The sequence below is a fragment of the Silene latifolia genome, chromosome X (assembly GCF_048544455.1).
Source record: "Silene latifolia isolate original U9 population chromosome X, ASM4854445v1, whole genome shotgun sequence".
NCBI lineage: Eukaryota > Viridiplantae > Streptophyta > Magnoliopsida > Caryophyllales > Caryophyllaceae > Silene > Silene latifolia.
Window position 1 is genome coordinate 147,466,446 of NC_133537.1, and position 6,297 is coordinate 147,472,742.

Genomic DNA, 6,297 nt, shown 5'->3' on the forward strand with positions numbered 1-6,297 from the left:
AAGCATTAACTTGTTCGGTTGTTCCCCTACACTCACTTGAGTCATGACCCAAGGTTCCACAATTCTCACATATCCCGCTTGGGATTGATGAGGATGCCGTCATGGCATTGACATGATGCTTTGATGATTTTGAGTTTTCCTCAAGTCTAGCCATAGCTTGTTCAAACTTCAAGTTGATTGTGTCAATGTGAGCACTAATTTGAGCACCCAATTGAGTAACGGTGTCCACTTCATACTTTCCTCCTCTAGTAGCCTTGCGAGGCCTACTATATTGTGAATTATGGACCGCCATTTCCTCAATCTTGTTCCATGTTTGATTGTCATCAACTTCGGTGAACATTCCATTTGATCCCATATTGAGAATGTTCCTTGAATCTTCATATAAACCATTCCAAAATTGTTGCACTAAAAACCATTCGCTAAGTCCATGGTGAGGACATGAGCGACAAATACCTTTGAACCGCTCCCAAGCTTCATACAAAGATTCTTCATCCCTTTGCTTAAAACCCGTAATTTGAGCTCTTAGCATATTGGTCTTTTCCGGTGGGTAGAATTTTTGGTAGAAAGCTGGAGCTAGCTTCTTCCAAGAATCTATTCCAAGGGTGGCCTTATCAAGGCCCTTCAACCATTGCTTTGCGGTGCCGATTAACGAAAAAGGAAATAAGACCCATCTTATTTGGTCTTGAGTCACGCCCGTTTGAGAGATAGCTTCACAATAATCGCAAAAGGTTTCCATATGAGAATGAGGGTCCTCACTAGGCATTCCCCCGAATTGGCTCCTCTCAACTAGTTGGATGAAGGCGGACTTGGCAATAAAGTTTCCGGTAAGATGTTGTGGGGTAGGAGTACCATTTGGTAAATCCTCCTCGGTGGGTATAGAGTGTGACGAGAATTTAGGCATTGTAGGTGGATTTTGTGTGGTATTGTTTAATGGGTTCTCTTCTCCTTCTATTGCGAAAGGATTGACAAACTCACTAGTGGGTTGAACAACTTCACCAACACCTCCCAAATTCCTCCTAACAAGTCTCCTATTATTCGTCAAGGTTCTTTCGATTTCACGGTCAAAAGGTAACAAATCTCTTTGTAACCTTCTAGACATGCAAAATATCAAACAACTCGAAAACAATTAGAACAAACCTTGAGGAGTTTTACTTCCCCAAGGTGAAAAAGACACAACTAAAAACAATAAAAGAAATCTTAAATCAATTAAACACCGTCCCCGGCAACGGCGCCATTTTTGATCGGGTCCATTTCGTTTCACAAATTAAGCATATGTGGTCGTTGGTCAATGGTCGATACAAAACACAATTTATACTTCACAAACAACTCTACAATTAGTAAAGAGGCAAGTAAAGGTCGGATCCCAAGGGACGGGTATTGAAATGAGAATTCTATTGTAACTAGTAGTGTCTAAGGGGTGTCACAATTTGGGTTGATGTAGAAGGTTACTAAACTAAAATAGCAATGAAAATAAACTAGCAAGATGAATAAAATAAGGGGTGTAAACAATTGATTAAAGGCACTAGGGTGTCATGGGTTCATAGGGGAATCATGGGATATGATCATACAAACATGTTCTCAAATTATAAGCAAGCAATTATTGTTGTGATGGATTGAGTTGGGTTATATCTTACAATCCTAGGAAAGTTTGGGTCGGAGCGAATCGATTAGATTGTACAACACCTACAAGTCGACTTAATCTTCCCTACTCAACACATGCATGGTCTAACAAGACTCGAGTTGGGTTATGTCTTACAAGTCAAGTTGAAAGGATAGAAGATGATAGTAAATGCAAGGATTCATAGGCTTAGCATTTCATCAAATATAACATGTGCATGTATTAAGATCAAAACAATCAAGCAAATAAGATATGAAAGCATATTAATTTAAGCATGAATCATTCCCCATGTTGGTTTCCCCTAATCACCCATTAAACCCTAGCTAAGAGACTACTCACTCATTATCATATTGATCATGCTAGAAAGGTTGTCAATCATACTAACATAATAAAACATGATGAATAAATGAAAGTAATTAGCAATAATTAAAAAGGGATTAAGAGATTATACCTACTAATGATTCCAATAATAAAGCAAGAATAATAGAAGTACTTGAATCCTAGATTGAGAGGTTGTCAATCTCCCAATAATAACCCAAATAATCTTCAATTACCCAAAATAAAGTAAGAACAAGAGAGAGATTAAAGAACTAAAACTTGGATTAAAACTTGATTAATATTTGATTACAATATTGAAGAGAGATTTGATTGATATTAACTACACTAATTATTGATAAGAAGAACATGCTCCTCTAATTAGACTAATGGGGTATTTATAGTGAAAATTAGGGAGGATGCATTAGGGTTAACTAAGGGCTAAACTAGTAATTACACTTTTTAAGTTGAGCAAGGAGACTCCGGTATTCTCCGAGAGAAGGGCTTCTCTTATCGTGGCTTGAAGAATGAAAACGTCTTTGTCATCGAAATCCGTGCGGATGGGAGTCGGGACGGCCGGATCTGGCCTGGAGAATCCGAGCGGATCCTTGGGCAAGACGCTCGGATTGGCGAGGGGTAATCCGAGCGGATTCCTTTGAGGGACGCTCGGACCGGGCTTGGGCGGACGGACGGATTGTGTACAATCCGTTCGGATTGTCTGGCAGCATCTTTTCTTCTTCTTTTCTTCATGAATTCCTTGGGGATTTCCTTGGGGACTCAAGGATCCTTTTCTCAACATTGCTCTTCTACTATGCTATGTACAAAGGCCTTCTAGTCTTGTCTCTCCTTGATGCTTGGTCATTGAATATGATCAATTTAGCCTTGTTTTGCCATGAAAATGCAAGATTCTTACTCCTTTCCTACCAAGGGATCAAAATCTCAAAGAATATGCAAAACAAAGAACTAAAGATAAGAAATGACCCAAATAGGCACTAAAAAGCATGGAAACAATGGTAATTCGGGGGCTAAATATGCGCCAATTATGGTCACATCAGAAGCAAAAAAAAGTAAGAGCTTGCTTATATAGGCGAGCAGCTAAAGATAGATTGCCATTTTTAAAAAGCGAGTTTCCTCTATCATTCATCATCTGTATACTGCAAATTGATGGTTCACCCATATTCATAATCCACTGAAGAAGGGCATCATCTTCCACATCATTCTCATCCAGAACAAACAACTCACAAAGTCTGAGAAGGAAAGACTCAAAATCCATCGCAGCTCAGTCAGAAAACAAGAAGCAAGATGGAATTCCGAACAGATTGAAGACCGAACAAACCAAAGAACATAAATCACATAAGACTGAAGCAAGTATACAAGGAGGAAGGGAAAGAGCAGCGTCTAACCAAAATTAAAGATCCCGATTGAGAGCAGGAGAAAGATCAAATCGTCGATTGGAAAAAACCCCGGAAAAAGCCTAAAATTGAAAGTATAAAACTGAAATCATAAAGCGACTTACCGAGAAAAGAGAAGGGCTCTCACCGGCGACCTGAAGAGAATCGATGAGGCCGCCGGCGGGAGAGGTCAGGCGCGATTGAAGCGGTGGTAAGGCGGCTGGGAAAATTTGGGGCTTTTTTCTGGGATTTTTTTTCTTCTTGTTTTAAATTGTTTCGCGTGAAATTGTAATTTGGGTACTGAGTTTTACTTAAGTTCTCTATTCATGTACTCTAACTTTTGCGTTTCGTTGATTTTGTTTTTACAATCTCAGTTTCATTCTTTGTATAAAGACAAAAAAGGTGTAGGCTCCCCGTTAGCCAATATTACGCTATTTAAGCTACCTTAATTCACCCTCGGTAAAGTACGCTGTATACTTAGAAGGTCCATTCGACCGACTAGGCCTTACACGTATTTCCACCTCATGACGTCGTGTTTTAGCAACTCGCTTGGTCCATTCGACTGAGTGAGCACAAAAGCGAGAGATACCATCGGGTATTTTAATGTTGTGAGTACCCAATTTCTAACCTGTAAACCTAACCATAGATCCCGTAGATCCTTGGCATAGGTCATATCATGATGCGATTTTTAGTATATTACGTATGTTGTGTGTGCGATTTTTTTTAAATGTTCTAATGTATCCGAGTCTATAAAATTCGTCAAGTCTAATAACATTTGGATATTCAGCCAACTCAGGTACATTTAAACTTAAGCATTGTTAATAATTCGTCCTAATGATTAGTTTGTGTCTTAAAACATGTGTCGTCTAGATACTTCCAGAAGGTGTTCATATTCATCTTGTAATTTTATTTATTACTGACCATGTTAGATTTCATCTCACGTGTGCATATTTTGTCCTCGGTAGCACATCAGTCATCGCCATCATATACGTGAGATGATTATTTAGAAAAAAAAAATTATTTATATTTAAGTCTCATATAAATTATTTAGTTTAAATAACCATTAGATACATAATTACATTCATCTTAATCAGCCATCACTTGCATTAGTCGTATGCATATTGTTTTCAAAAAACATTTTCTTCTTGTAAAAAAAGAGGGGTCATATTTTATTTTTTCAATTTCATTTAAAAAAAAACCGAAAAAAAAAACTTTTCCATTTTCCAATTGTTTTTTTTAACTCATTTGTGGTCCATCTAAAAATCTATATATGTCTTTACATCGAGTCCTTCCTTCAAATTCAAAACAACTGTTCGAAATGTCTATCTAGCTGGCCTCCACTTTGGCCAAAATTCCCATGAACATACTGTTTCTAAATCAGCTAAAAAGAGAAGGTAAGCAACACTTAGCAAATGAACGTTGAAATTTTGCTCTGGCTCAAAGTTGTAATCAATTAAATTCGAGAACCTAAGACCATTGTTTGTGTCTCTAACGTTAGACTTAGTAGTGTACCATATATAATAGTCATACAAATAGGTCTTAATATTCATTAGAATAGGGTCATTCAAGTCCTTTTGAGTTACATATAAATAAAAAAACGAGCATATGTCCTTTTTATTAGTCACTTGTTCTACTTTTTACCCTTAACTAGTAGAATAGATTTAGAATGCTTTAGGGCGTATCTCTTTAGTGTAGATCAATCGACCTCTTAGAGGCAGCCTGAACGAGGGCGTGCATTTGACCACCTTTTCCATCTCCTGTGGTGTGATAATTCCTTGATCGCCCTGTCTCTAGGTGACCTCTAGGTTTGGAGACTACATCTTTCTACCCGATTCGTCAATTTTCGATATGACTACCAAAGGAGCACAACTCTCCATCTACCAGATTTATCAATTTTCCATATCTCAAATGACTACTAGATGAGCACAAACTCATATGATCGACCATTTTAGCAAATATTATCATTCACTTCTATTAGTGCTAGAAAACTAGCTCAAAAATATTCAAATCAGATTCATAGTACACCCGTGCCCAAACATATCAAATCAAATAAGACACGAAAGCGCGTACTCCGTGCTTATTTATAGGTGACCACTAGTCCCTTCGAATGAATTAAAGATGTGAGTCCAAGTACCAATACAAGCTCAAAAATATTCACACTACCATAGACTCTCATAAGTCAACAAAAATTTCAGTCAAAGTTGCAATCAACTCCAATGTCAGAAGTCTAAAAAATTCACAAGCAGACCCAAAAAATATGATCTCTAATAGATACAAGTCCAGCGACAAAAGTGTCAAAAAGTCAAAGACAAAAAACTATGATCTCAAATAGATACAACTCCAATGTCAAAAGTCTCAAAAATTCTCAAGACAAAAAAAAATTCTAGCAAAAGTTGCAATTTAATCCAGTGTCAAAATTCTATCTCAAAAATTGACAAGACAAAAAAAAGTTCCAGTAAAAAAGACAAAAAAGCTCCAATCCAAGATGCAAATAAAAATTGCAGAGTAGTCACTTTTTCATCTTTCAGACGAGTCAACCCACAGTTTCATTGTCTCCATTCCTCTTGGGACGATCCTTTCATTCATTTAGGTGAGTGAGAGAGGCACACAGGTCTTCAGTGTCTTCTAACACCGTATAACCTTCTACTCCATTCCATTTATCACCCTCGTTCAGCATCTAAGACTTCGGGGGATGTACACTAAGTTTATATGGTCACATAAGTATTTTGTTTCTATGGTATTAGTTTTGCTTAATTATTAGAGCTTGTTACTTTAAAGAGGGCAGAAATCGTCAGAGAATAACTCAAACTCACATGTCAAATAAAAATGAAACACATTCTCCACACTAGAGAAATTGTGAAGGTTACTTCAAGAGTAATAGTGTCAAGTCTTTCTACTTGGATCACATTTGGGTCAGACCCCATCTTCTTCAAAATCTTTTCAAAAAAGAATCTCAATTCGAATGCTTTAAAA

General features: G+C 37.3%; 1 non-coding gene across 1 annotated transcript; it reads left to right on the top strand.

Annotated features, from left to right (window-relative positions):
• Positions 1–422: 422 nt before the first annotated feature.
• Positions 423–529, top strand: LOC141625976 (small nucleolar RNA R71). Its single transcript, XR_012535713.1, has one exon. It is a non-coding gene; the product is annotated as a small nucleolar RNA R71 (small nucleolar RNA).
• The last annotated feature ends 5,768 nt before the right edge of the window (positions 530–6,297 follow it).